General features: G+C 30.8%; 1 protein-coding gene across 2 annotated transcripts in view; it reads left to right on the top strand.

Annotated features, from left to right (window-relative positions):
- The first annotated feature begins 7,777 nt into the window (after window positions 1-7,777).
- LOC142320625 (protein commissureless 2 homolog) overlaps window positions 7,778-22,138 on the top strand; it is a 116,864-nt gene continuing 102,503 nt past the window's right edge. Inside the window, exon 1 of one of the 2 annotated variants that reach the window (XM_075358638.1) lies at window positions 7,778-8,006. The gene's annotated coding sequence lies outside the window, so the exon portion shown is untranslated. The remainder of the gene's footprint in view (window positions 8,007-22,138) is intronic. The other variant, XM_075358637.1, reaches the window with a different exon arrangement.

The following is a 22,138-nucleotide window of genomic DNA, read 5'->3' as shown; positions in this document are numbered from 1 at the left end:
AAATCGGACCATAAGTACAATTTTTCGAAATATCTGACGCCAGCGCCTCCTAGCGGGTCCAAACTAATTCAGAAACCTTCCCTAGCATGCATACAACCATTCCCCAAAGTTTCATCGCTATTGGATGAACGGTTTAGGAAGACATAACAGACATACAGACAGACAAACATTCATTTTTATATATAAAGATTTTATTTTAATTTATTAATTAATTTAAAAAAAATAGTAAATAATACGATTCAAAATTGTTGTATTACTAGTGACACTCTTTACGTTTAGGGTCCTTATTAAACTAACGAACATCAAGAGATTGATGTTCCATTTAGGACAGCTTCAAGGTTACTTTCGTTCATGTTGGTTCGACATTATTCGAACCAACTTAAACTCGTCATCGCAAATCAGCTGATTTTCGAAGTCGAGAGTTCTAAGGTTCATATCCTAGTAAAGGAGGTTACTTTTATACGGATTTGAATACTAGATCGTTGATACCGGTGTTCTTTGGTGGTTGGGTTTCAATTAACCACACATCTCAGTAATAGTCGACCTGAGACTGTACAAGATTACATTACATTCGTACATTTCATCCTCTGAGTAATACCTTACGGTGGTTCCGGAGGCTGAACAGAAAAAGAGAGAGGTTCGACTAATGTGGACCAGTCTTCTATTACTATAAAATACATTGTATATATGCTTAATACATAGGTAATTTTAAATCAGTAAAAAAATAGAAATACTGATATATGGACTTTAATCGCGATCACTTTACTTGCATGACGAAGCGAACGAATCCTAGTGTGTGTCAGTATTCCCTATATGTTCGATTTTATTGGATTCGCTTGCATTATGTAATGACGAAAGTAAAAGTTATAGTAAATATTTTTATAAAATTCATTTACATGGATTTTACGGATAAACAATTTAATGATAACTTTATCAATGGTAATAAAGCTTTTTTCGAAAATTTCGTAAGGAGGCAATTAAATTTTGTCTTTACATAAAGCCCTATTTATGTTAATAATGAGTCGTATTCATTAAAATAATTCCCTTTATAATAAAAAATGAAATTATTTATTTAATTGCATTTAAACAATTTTTTAACGTTATTATTTTTACAGTTTTTTCTTGTCTTTAAACATAATATAAAACTTAATTCGACTTCGTAATTATGACATGTAAAATACTTGAAGTACAACAGTCATCAATCAAAGTTGCTTTTCCTCAAATTAATGATGCTCATTTTACAACCAGTTTCTATTAAGAACAACGTGAAGGTGTCGCACTATTCGAAACCTACACATTTCTGTTTTCCCCTTTTTTTGTTATGTAGAGCTACTACCATATTACCAAATTTTCGGTGGCTTAGCATGTTGATATGCAACCGTATATTGTATCATTAAAGAAAAGCACAAGAAACCACTTCATTACTCACGTTCTTAAGTAAACCTATCATGGGATGCTTGTTATTCTTGTGAATAGCTGTGCCCTTTTTAGAAGTGGCTTGTGATTGATTCAGGTCGCCTACAATGATGATTATGCTATTTAACGTAATTATTATTTTTAATTAAAATAATAACTAAATGTAAGTAATTAAGAGATAATTCACAATGAAGTCATTTGTTATAGCTACGAGTAGAAACGTTCTGTAATTTTTTTTTGTGGGGGAAAAATTTAAACAAAAACAGTTAGAAGAAAAACGATTATGGCTGTTATAACTGAATAAAATGGATTTTGTAACGTAAAGGTTTCGGTCTACCGCATGTAATTCGGTCTTTATTTAACAACTCTATATTGTACTCTCTCACAAAAAGGATACAGCCACTTTCTACATATTTTACTAAGTTTTCCCCAAGTTTTGTTTACTAAATATATTATGTTCAAATCCTGAGAAAAATCTTAAAAATGATTAAAACGCTTCATAACAGAATAGTAGGCTTAGCTAAAATCACTTCACGTTTTCACAATTTCAGTGTACTCGTTGAACTTTCAGTTCTTTATCCTTGAAGGAACTTGTGTCACTGAAGCTAAGCTAGTTTTTCACGTGTATCTTTTATTATTGTAAACCATATTATCATAACAGGATAACAGCCGTATCATCAGTCTATGACATTCCTATTCATCTAGTTGTAATGATACGAGTGCTACCATCAATTCGAACTGTCACTTGTATCAGGAAGATGGTACGAAATATACGAATAGTGTGGGCCCTGCTTTTTCAAATTGCAACGGATAGAGTAATTGATTCATTGAGATACAGTTGTCTGATATCTTTAGTGAAAAAGCGGGGGGAAAACTTCAGATAATTATTTTTTAAAGATTTTTATCATTTTGGAAGTAAATTGATAATCGATCGTTATTTAGTACTGAAAAATTATAGATATTTTTTGTGTAGGAAGTTTTGAATGAATTATGAATTAATTTACTTACTGTGATGTAGATAGGACAAAAATTAAAGATTTATTAAAATAAAAATGTTCATTTTATTATCTGTTATGAGTATACTATTAAAATGAAACCAAGTCCACTACGAGCTTTTACACATATTCTTCACATATCAAAATTCAGTGTATCTGTCTTCTTTCTTTTTCCTGTTTGTCTTCCGGTAACTACCGTTCAGATAATACTTCAGAAGATGAATGAGGATGATATGTATGAGTGTAAATGAAGTGTAATCTTGTACATTCTCAGTTCGACCATTCCTGAGATGTGTGGTTAATTGAAACCCAACCACCAAAGAACACCGGTATCCATGATCTAGTATTCAAATCCATGTAAAAATAACTGGCTTTATTAGGACTTGAACGCTGTAACTCTCGACTTCCAAATCAGCTGATTTGGGAAGACGCGTTCACCACTAGACCAACCCGGTGGGTTCAGTGTATCTGTCTATACCCGAAAAAAGTTCCTTAATCAGGAATTTCAGTTAGAAGTTTAAGATGCGTGAATTTTGTCCCTATCCTTTCAAATAATAATGTTTGATTGCCTTTCTTATTCCCCACCCACATTTATCTTAGTTTAGAGGTCACATACCCGTGTACAAAGTAGCTAAATATTGCGGTTGGGGCAAAGGTTTCTTAATATGCTCACGGTAAATGGCTGTAGGATCGCATAACTGTGTTAATAATAATCAAATCTGGCAAAACTAGTATGCTTTTGAAAGGAGACATATTACTGAGATATTTATGTTTTTAGAAATATTATGATTTTATTAGTTTTTATCCATTTAAACAAAATTGTATCTTGAAAAAGAGTGATAATAAAGTAGAAATTCAATACGTTTTGACATTTTGTTACAAAAAAGGGAAGATTGGGAATCAGGATGCTAAAAAAAACGTGATATTTATGGACATGATACGGTAGCACAAAATGGTTCAAGCATTTAAATCTGAAAACTTTGATGTCAATCATGCACATCGCTCTGATCAGTCGATGACTGAAAATGGCAATCATGGAAAAAGGTGAGGAAGGCCGACCATTAGTAATCATGATATTAGTAATGAACTAAAAATCACAAAACAATTTTAAAACTGTTTGAGGAAGGCTGAATACAAAAGAGCTTTATCTTTGGATACTGTATGATTTACCGATGGATAATCTAATGAATCGAATTTCCATCTGTAAATAGTTGATAAAATGGAACTAAATCGAACCAGTTTTGAAACAGCTCATTAAGTACGACAGTACTTAATAAGAGATTGATCGCAGAAAGGTTACTGCTTGAGTTAGATACAGGCGGGGTATGCATAACAACCAGTATGGGTTCAGGCGTGGCAGATCAACGCTTCAGGCGATTGAAAAGATAACTAGTTGGGCTATAACAGTCAAGGCTGGAACATGGCGCACCAGGAAGATTCCTTTACTGGTTATGCTCGACATTAGAAATGCTTTTGGGACCATCCAGTGGGACTCCATCATGGCGGCTTTAGTCAGAAGGCGAATAAGCCCTTACATTAGGAGACAGATCTCCGAATACCTGCCTGAAAGATGGACTACGGTTAGCTCGCTTGATGGTGACATACGATACCACGATACCAAGTTCATGGTGGTGTCCCGCAGGGGTCAGTACTAGGACCATTACTTTGGTTACTGGTCATTGATGATGTATTACGACTACAGCTACCTGAAGAGACGGAAATAGTGGCATATGCTGATGATTTAGCGATACTTACCTCTGCGAGATCAGAAGATGTCCTCGAACAAAGGGGCAATGATACTCTAGAGATCGTAAATAACTGGCTAACCGACAAAGGATTAACACTTTCAGTAGGTAAAAGTCAATATATTATGTTGGCGGGAAGGAGACGGCTGCGAGATCTTGAACTTAAGATAGGGGAACATAGGCTTGAACGTGTCAATCAGGCTAAATATCTGGAAGTAATAATTGATAAAGCCTTGAGCTTTAGTGCTCATATAGTATATAGATGCGAGAGAGTCGAAGGATTACTACAAGCCCTCATAAGGCTATTAGCTGGCCGAGATGCCCCAAGATCGTCTAAACGCCGGGTTATTATTTCAGCTGTGACATCTGCTTTGTTGTATTCTGCCTCGGTATGGAGTAGAGCACTAGGTACAATGAGAAATGTTAGACGACTTCAAAGCCTCCATAGGCGGGCTCTTCTGAGGGTAGCTTGTGGATATCGTACGGTTGCCTATGAAACTGTGTGCGTGGTTACATCAGTACCACCTATCGAGTTACAAGTTTTGGAACGGTTGTATAGGTTTCAAGGGATTGGCAAGCAAGAGGCTATTAATACCACAAGACAGAAGTGGGGTGAAAGATGGACACAGCTACAAGGATCTGTATGGACTAAAAAACTGATTACAAATTTGGATATGGGGCTTGATCGTGCTTATGGGGAGGTTGGATATTATAAAACTAAAATGCTTACTGGGCACGGCTGTTTTGAGGAATATCTCTTCCGTTTTGGCCGGAGAAGATCCTCCATTTGTATGTATTGTCCGGCGGTTGATACGGCCGAGCACACTTTATTTTATTGCCCATATTGGACTAAACGCAGAAGAGCTGCTGATATTCGGGGCCTCAATGCCGATGTATTTCTGGGATTTTTGCTGACTTCGTCTGACAACTGGCGTTAATTTGAGGACTTCGCACGTCTGGTCTTAAGAGAAAAAGATGAGAAAGCCAGGCGAAGAGGCTATTAGGAGCCTTCTGTTTTTTTCTTCTGAAGAGGTATTAGATGACTTTTATTGTTGGTTGAATTCAAATGAGTGAAGCGTCTTCTTTTTTCTGATTTAGTGTGTGGGCTAAATATTAAGACCGAGACCCGGCCTCGTGGTCGGGGTCCGTAACGGCATAGCTGGGGCGGGCTCCCCGGCTGCGGGGTTTGAGGCAGGCATACTAAAAGACCGAGACCCGGTCCCTGGGGCGGGGCTGGGGACAGCTTTGCTGGACCTGGCTACCTACCTGGGGATTGGAGGCAGGCAAGCAATAAAAGTAATAAAAGATCCGACCGGGGGAGGCCGACCTGCCGTGCCGGAATTATAGCCGGTGAGCGGGAAGGCCCCCTTAGAGTAGGACACTCTCCCAGACCGAGTATACTTAAATGGATAACCGGTTGGTGGAGAAGGGGGAGAAAAAAGTACGACAGTAATGTAAGTAAAAGATTGTGTTAGAGCAAGCTGAAACTCGGCAAACGGTGGTGAAACTGAGGTTAACGATTGACGCTAAGAAAGTGATCCTGTGTATGTGGGATTGAAAAGGAATTGTTGACTATGAGTTGTAGCCGTCCGGACAAACGATGATTGTAACCTCTACTGCCAACAACTGGAAAGATTACACCGATATATCGTGATAAAGCGACCAGAATTGATCGATAGGAAATTTAGCTTCTATCGTGACAGTGCCCTGACCTTACACGTCTTTAGTAAACCGTCAAAAATTGAGAGCTTGGCTGGGGAGTTTTGATGCATGTACCGTATAGTCCTGATCTTGTAGCGTCATACTACCGATTATTTCGGTCTCTACAGAATCTCTTAACGGTAAAAAAGAGGCCTGTGGAAATCACATATTACAGCTTTTTGTCTAGAAATAACAAAATTTCTATAATGACGGAATTATGATTTTACCTCAAAAACTGCGAAAGGTGGTCGATCTAAACGGCACATATTCGGTTTAATAAACTTAATTCAAAATATAAAAAAAACCTTGTTTTACTTTTGAATTAAAATAGGATGACATTTTTTACCCAAATTCATTAAGAAATAATGAGTTGGAGAAAAAGGAGTGGTTCTATCACAACGACCCTTTACTTAGAAAAGCCATCTGAGCATTTGCACTTCCCTACCGAAAAAAAATTAAAACTGTTATTCTCAATAAAATAACCAATAAAGGATACAAAATTTCACAAAAAATTGTAAGGAATACATTCTGATTACAAAATAATTGTTTACTAGTAGATTTCTTCATGTCAGTGGTGAGTGGTGAGCATTATTAAAGCGAAACTTCTTAACGAAGGCTTCATGAAGAGGAGTCAACAGAAAAAACGAGTGCCACGAGCTAGGTGATAACTGATAACACAGTTCATTCAAGAATCGTGTTCAAAGAATGATCTGTTACTATTTTGTGAACGGTTTTTAATCACGCTCATTTTTAAATATTTCATTAACAGATTGGATTTCATTGTTAGTTCATATTTCTTATTAATAAAATATTTTATCATTTGTGTATATTGCGTATATGTTATTTTGCACCATTTATAATTCATATAATATTGAGCAAGAAGCTTCACTTTCTAGTATGTCCGCGCACCGACGCACTCGTTTTTATTTATTTATTTTTTTTGAAACGAAGGTTCTAAACGCAGGCTTCAGGTCAGGGAGTCAATTGAGAAAAAACGAGCGTCACGAAAAAGCGTGATGCCCCTACTATGTCTATCGCGTGTTATATGTAGATACTAACACGCGTCTTCGGTAATTCGGTATATTGCGTATACATATTTTGCACCATTAATAATTTGTATAATATTGCGTAAGAAGCTTCGCTTCCGTCGATTGTCCACGCACCAATGTACTCATTTTTATTTTTTGTTCTCCTATTAGTCATCGGTGTATACGATGTACTTTTTACATATTTTTGCCTGTATATTCTGTTTTCTATCCAGACTTTTGGATCGGTGAAATGAGAGGGTACAAGGAAATCAAGAAGTAAGCAATTAATATTATTGGAGATTCTGGGTTTGCTCTAATAAATATTTTTAGATTATTAAGTTGCAGTGAGTTTTAATTATTTATCTTCTTTTAATTAAATTGTTTTTTGACCGTTTTTAATTAGAATTCCTCCATTTTTCAGAAAATGAAGGAAAATTGTTTTTGAGAATCTCAATCCTTCTTCATTGAAATCTTCTCTTTCCTTCCACTTTTCCTTTTACAAGTGATTTGCTGAAGGCAATAACTTTTGTTTATAAATTTTTTCTTTTTAAAAAAAATTGTTTTTAATAAATAATTTTTATCTGGTAAATTTCTGTTGTGGAAATAAAAGTAATAATCTTTTTTCAGAGTATCGTACGATTAAATTCTATTAGCATGTAGCACACTGTCTCAATGTACAAAGTGCATCACCGAAAATTATTGTTTTCAATAACATTTTTTAATAAGTTGTAACAATAAAAATAAAAAAATTACACAGAAAACGATCCGGGTAGAAATTGATAATAGTCATAATTATGAGTAATATCAGAAATCACGGTATTTGTAGAACAAAAAGAAAAAAAAAACATTGTTACAAAGAATAACGTGCAGATCCGCATGTTCTCGCAGATGACGACTGCATTGCTCACGACCAACAACCTGAACGGGTCTTATGGTAGTGAGTGCGTGTTGCTCTCAACGATCAGAAGTCAGAAGGCGCGTGCCTCCTGTTGGGAGCGGACGTGTTGTAGTAGTCGCTGTTCGTTGTTTCTAACTTAACCGTCGCCGGTTTGGATGGAGACGTATTCTTTACCACACCCAGTTCACTGATCTCTTGTGTTGTTTGCTTCTTTGTTGTACGGGTATGTATACATTTATGTTTTTATCATTTATACCATGTGCATAAGAGAACCACGTGTAACCTCATTTTGCTTTTATACTGTAGAATATGATCTGAAGTAACAGTTCATTTCAGTCTATAAAAAGAATATTTTAATGTAAACAATATTAATATTTTAATTATATTTAAACAAATTTAATTAGATATTAAGTATTTGTATAAATAAAATTTTCTTTTAACAAGCTTTAAAATCTGTTAAGAAGTTTGAAAAAGTAATTTTATTTTAAAAACTATTATTTATTTAATTAAAGGTAAACACGTAATATGATGAATATACAGGCACGTGTAACTTTTTTCGTACAAAAAAGTTACACTTAAGGTTATTTTTACATCACGTATTACTGTATACTAACATTTATTTATGCGACTTAATTAAGTATCTAATGTAACTTTGTGTGATAATTTACTTTTATTTATAGAATATATTGGTTGTTAATTATAAGTAATTAAGTTGTTGATGTTCAGGCGTCTGTGATATTTTTAACGTGCTTACACTTCTTTATCATAATCTTCATTCGTTTATATCTGTATCTTACTTTTGGTTTATATTTTTTGTATCTTGATTGTTTTAAATAATAATGATTACTTCTTATTTTGTAATTAACCATTTGAATCTCGATTAAAAAATATATTTATAGTGTTAGCAATATAACTTTTTCGTCTTTCGTTGTTTAAAAATTCTGGTAGTGATTTAATTCTTTTTTTATAATTTATATACTACTTTTGAAACATTTTATGGGAACAGGTAGCTAGAGTTATAGTTATCTCATGAACGTAATCTTTTATTTTCGATTTCAGCATTAAAAATCTATATTTAAACTACTTTTTATGACTGATTATTATTTTTACTTTTAATGGTAAAATTACAAATAATAATTATAAATTAACTTTTATTTTATAAACATTTTAATTGTAATTTTCACCCCTTCCCTTTAATAAATAACTAACAAGTAAATTGTACTATAAAACACACTACGCACAATTACATAAATAGCAAGTGTCAACAAAGAACGCAAATATTTTCTACCCCCTTTTTAAATTATGATTATGAAATTCACTTCTAATTTTTTTAACTATTAATTACTAATTTTAATCAGAATTCACAAGCTGATTGAAATTTTTATTTTGTAAACTATATTATAGTATTTTATCAGGCTATTATTTAATAAGGTGTTTGTCAGTATAAAATTAAAAATTAATTGAAATAAGGTATGCATATAAAATTTTATGGAATAAATAAATATGTTTTGTTATAATTACTTTATAAAAAAATTGATAAATTATTTATTTGGATTAATCTAAAAATAAACGCAATATTAAATTTATGCCGAATTAAATTAACATTTATGTAAAATAGATTTTAATTGGTATTATTATTATTTATAATTCAGATACTCTATACAGGAATTATTTGTTCGAAATTTTTAAACATTTTAATATGATAATAAACAAACCAATGAGATCAAGTAATTAGTCAGATCCTAATCAGAGTTTGTAATTATCTGTATCTGGCAATAAAAAAAAAACATTTTTTCATTGTTTTTTTTTTTTAAATTTGTAAGTCTTTAAAATGTCATGAAATAAAATGGATAATTATTTTCTTTAACGGAGTTATTTATGATTATTATTATTTTAATTGCAAGGTTATTTTATTTTAGCACTTTTCACTTAATTTGTCAATTTTACACGTCCACGAGTAACACAAATAGTAATTTGTTTGTCCATAGCTACTTTGATAACTTTTACACTGTTCGATTAGTTTTATACTGTTTCGTAATTTACGTGAATGATTCAAATTATTTATTTGTTAAATTAATTAACTGAATTTTATATGTTTTGAATAATTATATTTTTTTAAAGGTGTTCTAATTTGCTTTTTTAATTTTTATGACCTTGAACATATTTATATGATTTTAATACGTAGGAAGATGAATAAAAAGTGAAAAAAATACTAGCCAGACCCTTGAAGGAAATTGAATCTGAGATTTGATTGTTCAGACTATGATTAACTTATTCTTTTTTTGATAAAGCCTGCACTGAAGAAAAGTTTACTATATATCTATAATTTAATTGTAAAATATAAACAAGTATTTTCATGCACTAAGATTATATTTAGATTTAAGTATGCAATAGCGCGTCCTCTACAAATCTGTATAGCTTATCTAGCCGCACAATAGTGAAATCTGTTTGTTAAGGGTGACCTGTTCCTTTGTTCAAGGGCACAAAAGTGGTTATGGATATGAGTACCAGAATGATATTACGTGACCATTTACACGTAGACCATCAAAAGTTGATCTTTTACTACTTGTAGGCAAAAATAAATGTAGGCATGTATACATAGTAAACATATTGCTTGTCGTACCTTGCTTTAGTATCCGTGGGCGTGCACGAATATTATTACATAATTTCACGTATATTTTTTATGTCCTTATTTAAATTTTTAGGTTTATTAAATTAATTAAAAAATGTAATTTTTAAAAATAAATATTAATAATTAAAATCATATAAGTACAAATAAAACAGTTTAAAATTTTAATGATATTAATATTTTCCTTTCTTAGTATATTTCATTAAATGCAAATCGAATCTGATATAAAATTTTTAAATAAGAAAAGAAGAAGAATAATTCATTTTAATTTTATATTATTTAATTTATATCTTTATAAGCGGTGGTATACTTATTTTTGAGTGTAGAACAATTGCATTTAGTGATTCATTAAAGTTATGTTGTGATAATGTAATTCTAACTTCAATAAAATGAATACCATTTACTGTTCAAGTTTGCCTTGGATTAAACCTTTATCATACTGTTATCATTATATTCGTATTTTCGTCTCTTTAATATTGACCTTTTTTAGTGTTACATTATCTTGCTTGTTTTGGTTTTATCTTCTAAATTTTTTGTTTACTGTACGACAGGAAAAATAAATTCATAAAAAAGAAGTAAAATAAAAAAAATATTAAAAGTAAAAAAAATTATATTTAACATTTTATTTTCATAAATATGATCAAAAATATTTTCTATGCTATAGTACGATTATTCTAAAACCCCATATTTTTTAAATTGATATTTTAATAGGGATAAAAATCGGGGTTTTGTTGCAAAAATCTAAAAAAACATTAGTTTATAAAAAAAAATCTGATGTGGACACCACACGACTTCTTTGTACGCCTATTAAATTACATATACACATTTTTTTTAAATTAAATTATTTTTTTTAAATTATTATTTATCGTAAATTTTTTTTGCAATAGAGAGGTTAATAATTATTAAAAATCTATATATTTTAATTAAAACAAAAGAGTTAAAAAAGAGATGAAGTCTGATTCCAACCGATGTGCCTTCCCCTTGTGTGTGTAAGAACCAAATATTTCATTAATTAAAATTGCATTTTGCTATAACTCTGTGGAACCAATGAAAATAAGTACCACTTATGATTGATCGTTAAAAAACTGTTAATGAGGGCGTATTACTGCAGTTAATAAAAAATCCGATTTTTATTGGATTTTGAACTTTTTTGGACACTTTTGGTTTAGTCGATTGCAATAATAAGGGGAGGTGCACAACTAGATGTTACAACAGTCCTAAATCCAAAATTTCAATATCCTACGTATAATCATTTTTGAGTTATGCGAGATACGTATGTACATACGGACGTCACGTCGAAACTAGTCATAATGGATTCAGGGATGTTCAAAATGGAAATTTCCGTTGAAATCTGAAATTCTTCGCGATCACAATACTTACTTTACTTCGTACAAGAAGTAAAGATCAAGAAACCTTTTTTAAAATTTATTAAATTTAATTTTTTTATTATAGTTTTAGCTGGTAAAAATTGAACGAGGTCAGAATATTTCTAATATATGGATTTGTATAATAGATCGTGGATACCGGTGCTCTTTGGTGGTTGGTTTCAGTCAACCACACATCTCAGGAATGGTCGAACTGAGACTGTACAAGACTAGACTTCATTTACACTCATACATATCATCCTCTAAAATAATACCTGACGGTAATTCCCGGAGGCTAAGCAGGGAAAAAATATTTTTAATGTTTAGCAAAATGTAATATGTTTTTATAAATAAGTCTTTACTACATATTTTTCTTGATTAGGGTTGTACGTAGAATTCTTTGTGAACATATATAATTGGTTATGAAAATAGGAATTCCGCTCTTATTAAAAAAATGTATTTTTTATGAAAGAGCAGTTATGAACAGCTATAGTCATTAATCAGTTGAAAATTGATAGCGTGTGAAATGACGCCATAACTGAACGGGATTGGAACCCGGGACCTCCGCACGAAGAGCGTAGACGAATGCTGTCTACTTAACTTTTTTAATTAAAGTTTCTAAGTCTTAACTTTAATCCGCCGGGTTAGTCTAGTGCTTAACTCATCGCAAAATTAGTTGATTTTCGAAGTCGAGAGTTCTAAGGTTTGAGTCCTTGTAAAGGCAGTTGGCTTTATATGGATTTGAATACTAGACTGGACACCGGTGTTCTTTGGTGATTGGGTTTCAATTAATCACATTGGGAAGGCCCGTAAAACCTGCCAGGGAAATTCTAACGGATTGGAATCGCGAGAGGTCAAACACAACTGAATGGCTAAATTAACTTTTTTATAGTCTTTAATCTAATTTGCATCGGCGTGATGGGCAAACGTGCATTCAGTGATATCGATCGTTAAAGTTATTGAAAATTTTACACTTTTTTATAAAAAACTTTGCTTACATAAAAAAGTGCCATTTGATGCTACCATCGTTTCAAACATTGAATTGGTTGTACGCCTTATTAACTGAAGTGTATATTTGGTTATGATGCAACAAAAAAACAAATAACTACGTAGAAATTATTTTGAATTTTCCTAATAGAATAAAAATTTTAAAAGTAACACTTTTGAGTTGCAAATGTGTTACTATTGCAGCTCAACTCCTCGGCCAGTTTCTTTTCCTAAAAGATTTTTTTTCAACTTTCAAGGTATCATAATATTAAGTTTTTTCTAAATCGTTTAGCCAATCAAAGATTACCGCCGAGTAAGCCCGATTGTCCTTTTGTTTGTAGCTGTATATTCGTATTTAGAAATGAAAGAATGTACAATTGAATGATCGAACTAGAGGTTAAATATGATTATTTATAACTGTAAATAACGGGAAACGTAAGTGCCGTTTCTGTAAATTCATTCTAGTAGTGTCAGTTTATCATATCCTCTCTCTTTAGAGTACGATGTATTTTTAAACTTTATAAAATATAAACATATACGAACAGTTAAAATTTGTTTTAAATAAAATAAATAATTATGTTGCTAATAAAAACATAAACGAAACATTTTTCAGAAATCGGAAATCATGTATCGTTGAATAGGTAATCCAGCATTTTTAAGCTTCATGGTACATAACTCCATGATGATCTTATCATGGAATTTAAAGGCAGTAATAGAAAGACAAAGAAATTCTGCCAATAAAAAGACAAATTGTTCAATTTTGATTATCTGATTTTGAATCTGAAAGGAAATAAATTAAAATTTTTGGATCGGAACATGTATAATTATTATTTTATAAAATCGTCGGACACAGTCGACATGTCTCTATAAAGTAGACATCATGGCCGATAGGATTTAGATAACCTATAAATAAAAAAATTACACAAAAAACCATGTTAAAATTTTTCAACTGAATAAAAACTTCGAAAAATAAATTATCAGTAATTCACGTTGTACAAGATGACATATAACTTCAAATCAGATGTAGTACACAAAAATAAAATTTATATTTATTGAATAATTTAAGATTTAATTTAATTTTTTTTTAAACATATGTTACATTAAAACTGTATTACTGTACTCACAAAGGTTCGACCTATCTCAGAAACTCTAACAATGTCGATTGTTTTGAAACAATGATAAAAAAATGGCCTTGTTCGATCTGGGGTTCAACTCATAATTTAATAGTGACTGTTTCCAATTTATATATATATATATATATAAACAAGAAGGCCTATTCTACTTTTCTTTTTTTAACATAGGCTACATTATCAAAAAACACATGTCAAGTATTTGTTGCCGTATTTAAATTATTGTTTGGATTAATTATTAAAAAAAATAATCGCTTATCATTATTACAGGTTGTATATACTACATTGATTTATATCTTAGTACCTAGTTTTTTCTTTTATTAACCAAGAGGTCCTAAAATGGACCCACAACCCTGAACCAAGCAGATTTTATATGAATTGATTAATATATTAAATTGCTTTTATTAAACATTTGATTAATTAAATCAGATGTGTTCTTTGTTTAAAGAATAATTAGCAAATTATATTTAGGAAATCTAAATAAAGTTATTGCTTGAATATAACGGTTGATAAATTTATATTTAAACACTGTTTTTATAAGTAATCTTAATGTATTATCACCGTGTAAGTAATATTTTAAAGATTATTTGCTTTTTATCAATACTGACAAAACCTACACATCTACTTTCGTCTCGGTCAATAATTCTTGAATAAATTTATAATTTATTTTTAAACTTTTAAGGGATAAGGGTATATTATACTTTTTATTTCGGTACTTAAAACTTGTAACACCAAAGAGCTAAAAGTCTTTTTTTATGTTTATTTAAACAATATCGTGGTATTTAATCCACGGAAAAAACCACTTTATTTTTGACCAGATATGGACACTTTAGCCCTGGATCATCCTTCAATTGGTCTAGGAGGGAAGTTTTAATACGCACCGGTAATGATCCTGCCTTTTTTCAGACACTCACCATGTTACGAGATTCTCAAAAAACCGTAACCATGACTTCCTGCAGATGAAATCACTTTCCCTTTTTTGGCACACTTTCACCTGCTTCTATACATTTTTTGGACCGTTGTTTGGTAATGATGAATCATGTTTCATTTACTGTTATAAAACATAGAAGAAACTTAGCAGAACTGCCTTTAAATAATATCTCCTTGAGAAGTGTCCAGTTAAATAAATGTGTTCTTGGTCGATTGTTAACAAACACGGCACCCGTCGAGCCGAAAGTTTTTTTCATACCTAAAACATTATGTAAAATATAATGGATACGGTGTATCGAGATGTTTGCAATATCAATAACATCGATTACCTTCAATCGACAATCCCTTAATACAAAATTGTTGATTTTTGTGATGATTTCGGCGGTTGCAGCAGTTTTGGGCTGATTCGAGCGTTCATTATCGTGAATGGATGTACGACCTCTTTTAAATTCAGCACCCCATTTTTTACGGTAGTAAACAAAGAGGAAGAACCCTTTTAAGTAGAGTTAAATTTTTTTTGTATCTTCATCGGTATTAAATCGTTTGTAACAGCTCCAACTTCAATTTTATTCATTTTCAGAACATGTTAAAACTTGTTTGCTTTACTCGATAGCAGTGGTGGCTCGTAGTTAAAATTAGTGGGAGTGCTGCTCCAGAAAATTTTTTTCTGGGCCTTTTCAAGGCCATGATTAAAGTTTTCTGTAAAATAAATGAACCGAAAATAATGAATCAATAGAATAGCTGGAAGCAGGATAATCTAATTTTACGTTTTATCGCATTCAAGAATATGGTTTTTAACCACATTGTGCTTAAAACCCGTATTTGGTTTAACCGAATAAATAATAAAATTTCAATACAGATAATATTATTTAGTATTATTAAATATTAACGTAATAAAATGTCCGCTTAAAAACACTATAGTTTAAAATCACTATAGTGGTGCTTAATTTAAATTTCTATATACACAGAAACGAATACATAATTAGTAATTACCTTTCCTTTCCCCTTCCAGCGTGTTTTTGGACAGATTTGCCAATCAAAGAGCCCTTGCTTTCCGCCATCTTCTGATCACTGCTGAAAAAAAAAATAAACTACTTTCCTATTCCTTCCACCAACTATACTAGAAAAGGGAACGGACAGGGAATGTTGCATACACATGCGGAGTAAAAAAAAATACCTTCCACCAGCACGCCAGGGTTAGTACTGCAGGAGCGACAGCACTCTCTTTCCCTCGCGTGCAACTTCCTATGTGTGCATGCACACATCAGCCAAAAAACTACGGCGGAACTGTGAGGCGCACAGTTCCATACAAAGATTTTAGTATCTTTTTTATAAGCTGGTGGGTGGCTGCTAACATTAAGCTTAAGGATTATATATTGTACAAGTATACTCATTATATTAATTCCTATCGATAATATCCAGAGGAAATAGGAGGTGCTGCAGTCCCACATGCCGATACGCGAGCAGCCACTGCTCGATCACAAACATTCAACTAAAGTCCGAATCTGAAAATTCGTAGCCCTTCATCTGTAGGATCATATTTGACAAATATCAGTCATTTGGTTATACTAGCCGTATATATGTGTCAAACCGATTACAATTACGAACAATACTGGTATGTAAAATATAGAAAAATTCCCATCTTTTATGATTGAAACATAACGAAGGAAGAAAATATATCAGAAGAAATAAACGGATAAAAATTAAATACATGTTATGAACAAACTTAATTATGTTATGAAATTTCAAAGGATTAAGAATTATTTCATGCCTTGAATTGTGGTTAGGATCACAGATTTGTTGAAAAAACATTAAGAAAAAAAGGTTAGTGCATCGGTGTAGGTATGTGATAAGAAGAAATGAAAATTACGTTGTAAAGTGATGATTGAAATACAGGTAAATAGAAAAAAATTATAGGTTTGCAAAAAATAATGGAAATAATGGTTTAATTTTAAAAAAGATTTTATAGGAAATTACTCATAGGGAAGGGAGGAAGTTCAAGACACAAAGGCCTGAAGAAACTAAACCCTTTTATAAAATAATTAAGGTACTGTTTCCATACAATGACAATTCGCATACATCCGGTGTGACTAACAGGTACGAGAGATGTTTGACCTTGTTCTAACAATCAAATATTGTGTAAATATAAATAAAATTTTATAAACAAAAAAAAAATTGTAAACGTTACATAAAAAAATTCATGCTAAATAAAAAAAATTAAAGCTGTAAATAAAGTATTGGTGTCTAATACGAAATTAGCTGTTTCCAATAATCACCGTTTTGTATTGTATAAAGAACCACATGATTTTAAAGATTTTATTTAATCTAGTACAGAAAAATAGGGTTATGATTAACTGTTTATGAAACCCAGATTCAAATTTTGTAATTCTTATTCATTTTTTGTTAACTCCCTAACTTCTGCTCATTGAGTGTAGAAATGAATTTGTTTTCTAAACTGAGTGTCCTTTGTTAGTGGAACTGAAAAACAATGTTGCGGAAAGGGTGTATTAGGTGTACTTAAAGTAAAAGAATTCATGTTTACTAAACAAGTATTGTAAGCTTGCTTAGAATTATAATTATTCATGAATGTTCTGTCATATCTTATTGTAATTTTAAATTGGATAAGATATTCACTTTAGGATTACTACTCTTTAAACATATAATATGTACGATGTTTTTAAACTGTTATTGAAATTGCAATTGTGAAAAAACAATGGTATTTTTATTTTTGTTGACATGGATAGAAATTAAAGTATTTTACAATTATACGATTATAATTCTGAAATTTTATTTTTTAACGTTTACTTTTTCATGAAATTTGGTCGGTATAATTGTTAGGAAAGTCGTTTGTAGACAGAAATAGGGGTGTATATGTACACACACATACATAAATACACACACATATATATATATATATATACATATACATGATTTACGAACATTGTAACAAAAACTCAGGACGTGTTCTATTGGTGAAAATAAAGAAGAAAGTTTGTAAGTTGGTTGTATTGTTTGTATTTGTTATTTTACTGGTATATTTAGTTCTTTTGTTTTATAATATTGAAAAATTTGTTTCTTTAATTACGCGGTTAAAATTTGTCTCATTTTGATTTTAAGTTCAAAACTCTTATACCGTATTTATAACGGTGTCCCAAAATTAGCTGACAATATAATATTTTAGTAAAATATTTTTTATTTGATAATTGATAATATCTTTGCTTTATTAGAATAGTGACAGGAGGTTATGTATCAGCAAAACATCTGACAAAAACTGTTCCGGTCTTGTCTGCACATATTCATCCAACAAAATTTTCCAAAACACGTTGGTAGAATTTCTGGGAAATATCGACAGTGTTGTGTTGAATTTCTTCTTTGAGTTCCTCAATTGTTCTTTGTTAATTGATGTATACTTTATCCTTAAGATCACCCCCAAAGAAAAAAGTTCAACGGTGTCAAGCCTTTTGGCAGCTATTCACAGCACTTCGCTGCAAGATAGCATGACTATTAAATGTTTCTTGCAATAACTGCATGGTTTCATTGGTCGTGTAGCATGTTACATCGTCTTTTTGAAACCACTTCCAGATCCATATCATTAATTTTAAGCCATAAAACTGTGAAATAATCTCACGATATCGAACTCCATTGACGATAACTGCATCTCCATTTTCATTTTTGAAGAAGTAGGGTCCAATCAATCCCCCAGCCCAAAACCAAACCATGACCCGTCGAGGATGCACAGGAATTTATTCAATCTTTTTTGGATTTTCTGATCCCCAAATTCGACAGTTTTGTTTATCGACAAAGCCGGTAAGAAGAAAATGTACCTCATCGTTAAAAATGGTTTTTTCTTTTCGAATATTGATAATTTCTACCCGTTGTTCAAGTGTGTACGTTTCCATAATTTAACCTCAATGTTTACTGATAACAGCGTATAAAAATATCTACTCTAATTTTACTAAGAAAAATATGTCGGCAAAAGTAAAATATCAGTTCATTTGGGGACATGTTTTAATTAGTTTCTGTAGAATTTATTCACACAATTTTACTCAGAGTCAGATTTTCTAGAAGTTTTGTTTAAAACGTTTTTGTCTTTATTACCAAATTTTTGTTTTTTCAAATTTATTTTACTCCATTCAAAAAGTATTGTTCTTCGACACACCAATCGTTTGTCTGTACCTCAAATTTTTCGAAAACTGGATCTATTTTTTTCAATTCAAGTTAAATTTCATATAAAACCCGGAGTTGGTCCCGCCCAACTCTTATCGGAATTATAATTATTTTGAAAAAATAAACAATCCGCCATTTTTATTTGAGTTGAAATGGGTAGAAATTAAAGGGTAAAATTAAATTTATAATTCTGAAATTTTATTTTTTAATGTTTACTTTTTCATGAAACTTGATCAGTGTAATTTTTAGGAAAGTCATTTGTAGGTAGAAATAGGTGTGTGAGTGTACGCACGCACGCACGCAAGTGTATAGAGAGAGAGAGTGAGGAAGCTTAGAGTATTCTAAGTGAAACGTAGTGAATTTGTTTTATAAGTTGGTATAATTGATTGGTTAAATCAAGAGATTAATAAAGATAATATTTTTAAGTAAAATATGTTTTGTTATTATATATATTTGTGTGTGTGTGTGTGTGTGCAGAATAATATTACAAACACTTAGGTTATTTTACACGGATTTGAATACTAGTTCGTGGATTCCGATGTTCTTTGGTGGTTGAGTTTTAATTAACCACACATCTCAGGAATGGTCGAACTGAGACTGTACAAGACTACATTTCATTTACACTCATACATATCATCCTTATTCATCCTCTGAAGTATTATCTGACCGGTAGTTACCGGAGGCTAAACAGGTAAAAGAAAGAAGTATAGATAAAATAGTATTCACACACGCTACAAATCATTCATCTCATTCTCTAAAGCAATATCTAACGGTGGTCCCGGGGGTTAAACAAAACAAAAGTGCAAATAGTAAGTTTTTCGACCCCAATCGTTTGTATTTACCTGTGATTTCTCAAAAAATACAGTTCTGGAACTATTTAAAAACAATTTCTAGTCAGCTTTCATATAAAACCGCAAAATCCGTAACTTGAGTCCCAAGAATTACAGTCTAGCTTAATGTTACTAATGACGCAGAAATCAGAGCAAAATATTTCGCCAGCCAGAACTAAGGGCGAAATCATCTATTAAATAACTGTAGATCAAGAGCCAAGTTCAGAGCTCCCAAAAGCTAGAATTCAGGGCGAAATCTTTCGACACTCGCTAACGTAACGTTTCCGAACATATTTTATGTAAACTTTGTTCTTTATTATCACCAGTAGAACATGAGGTAAAGTTTGTTTCATTCTTTGTGAATCATTCTGTATGTACATATTTTCATATATAAAATTATGATTTTTTTAATTGGTTGATATACGTAGTTAAATCGGTTCTACGACAGATTAAAAAAAATAATAATAAAAATGAGCAGCATAGGAGAATACTTGTAATATTTTTATCTAAGATGGTTGTATGGTAACTTTTTTTTAATATATGGAAAACTTAAGAAGAAATAAATTAAGAAAAATTTAATATGTATAACTATATTAAGAATAATAAAATTTATTAGTTAAAAGGTAATTAAAATTTGTTACTATCTATCGCATTATACTATTATACGGAAGAATAATTTCTTACTCTAAATGATCATTTACATAACGATATAAAAAAAAAATTTTAACTTTCAATATACATCATACTTAAGTTAATGTAGTATTTTATTGCTATTTTAAATGAATATGTTAGTGAATTTATTTTAAAATTACTAAAAGTAAAATTTAAATTATTTTAAGTTAGACTTTTGAATGACGTATTTTTAAAAGCTCCTTCGTTAGTCTTCTTTTAACGATTCTGATTAACGAGATTAAAAACAGATTATCAAAACGTCATTTGCCTAAGATAAAATTGATCAGAAAATTATTTTTCACTCCAAATAATCTGATGAAAACGTTATGTATAACACTAATTATAACTGAATTTGTAGTTATATTTATGAAGACTGGAAATTTTTGATTTTGAAGATATTTTGTGTACTAACACAATTTATTGTTTGATCTTTACACTATTTTCTTTTTAATATTCTTTTTTATTGTAATTGTTCATGGATTTACTAAATCGGATTGTCAGCATATTTGGTAATTTAGTTAATATTGTGCAAATTGTATTATAACTTATTAATAAATTTTCCTTATTAGACAATTGTATTTGTTCGTTTTTGATAATAAAACAAATATATATTTTAATCATTGTTTGAAATAAAAATAAAACGTATTGTTAAAAAAATTGTATGCTTATTATGATTATTACAGTATTCAGTTTAAAATTTCTTTGGTACATATAAAATAATCACTTAATTTTCAGTTAAACAAAAACAAAAAGTAATCTGGCAAACAATTAATATTATTTACAAGTAAATTGTTTGCACTTATAATTTTTTTTGTATTATTTCCTTATAGTTAAGCTACATAAAATAGCAGTACCATTTATTCTCATTAAAAACACAATTCTCTACGAGTTAATAAGCGGATTCAGATTAAGTATAGCGTGGTAATTTAATTCTGGTCCAAGGAAGTTTAAAAATTATTCCCGCCGGATATTGGCCTCATTTAGGAAATAAACATGTTTCAAATCAAAAGTATCAATAATTAGAAAATCTTTTAAACTTTATATTTTTATGGAAGAAACTTTTTTACTCGTGGTAATTTTTAACAGCTAACACCTAGTGTATAAGTAAGTATTAAAGTAGTATTTAATTAAATTAATGGAATCAGTAAATTTTTAGGAGTGAGAGGTCTAAGTAACGTTTTATTAAATATTTTTCAATATTATTATTTTGAATGATATTTCTGATTTTTTATTATTATTATTATTAAGCTCATTTTTTTGAGAATTAGAAATCTGTTCAATAATACATAACTCGTAACCGAATTTTTCATAATAATTTCTTTAATTAATAAAAAAAGCATCATTTTACCGTAAAAAATTTCACGATTTTTAATATAAACTATTCCTGGAACAAGATTTATGTACATACAACCTTTGTGCGCGTACACAAACACGCAGACGCGCATAAAAATACGTATACTTCATAATTGGTCATGTACGCAGTTTGTAGTTTCAGACTCAGGAGACCGAAAAATAGCTAACAGTTATAAAAATCCGGACTGATCACTCAAACTAATCGATTATTTACCCTGTTTTATGCAATATAGTGCAATATATATTTATAATCTTTAAACAAATTGGTATGCTTTGTGTAGCAGAAAGGATGC

Source organism: Lycorma delicatula, chromosome 2 (genome assembly GCF_047948215.1).
Source record: "Lycorma delicatula isolate Av1 chromosome 2, ASM4794821v1, whole genome shotgun sequence".
Lineage (NCBI taxonomy): Eukaryota > Metazoa > Arthropoda > Insecta > Hemiptera > Fulgoridae > Lycorma > Lycorma delicatula.
Note: the sequence above shows the minus strand (reverse complement) of the source record. Positions and strands in the feature narration are given on the sequence as shown.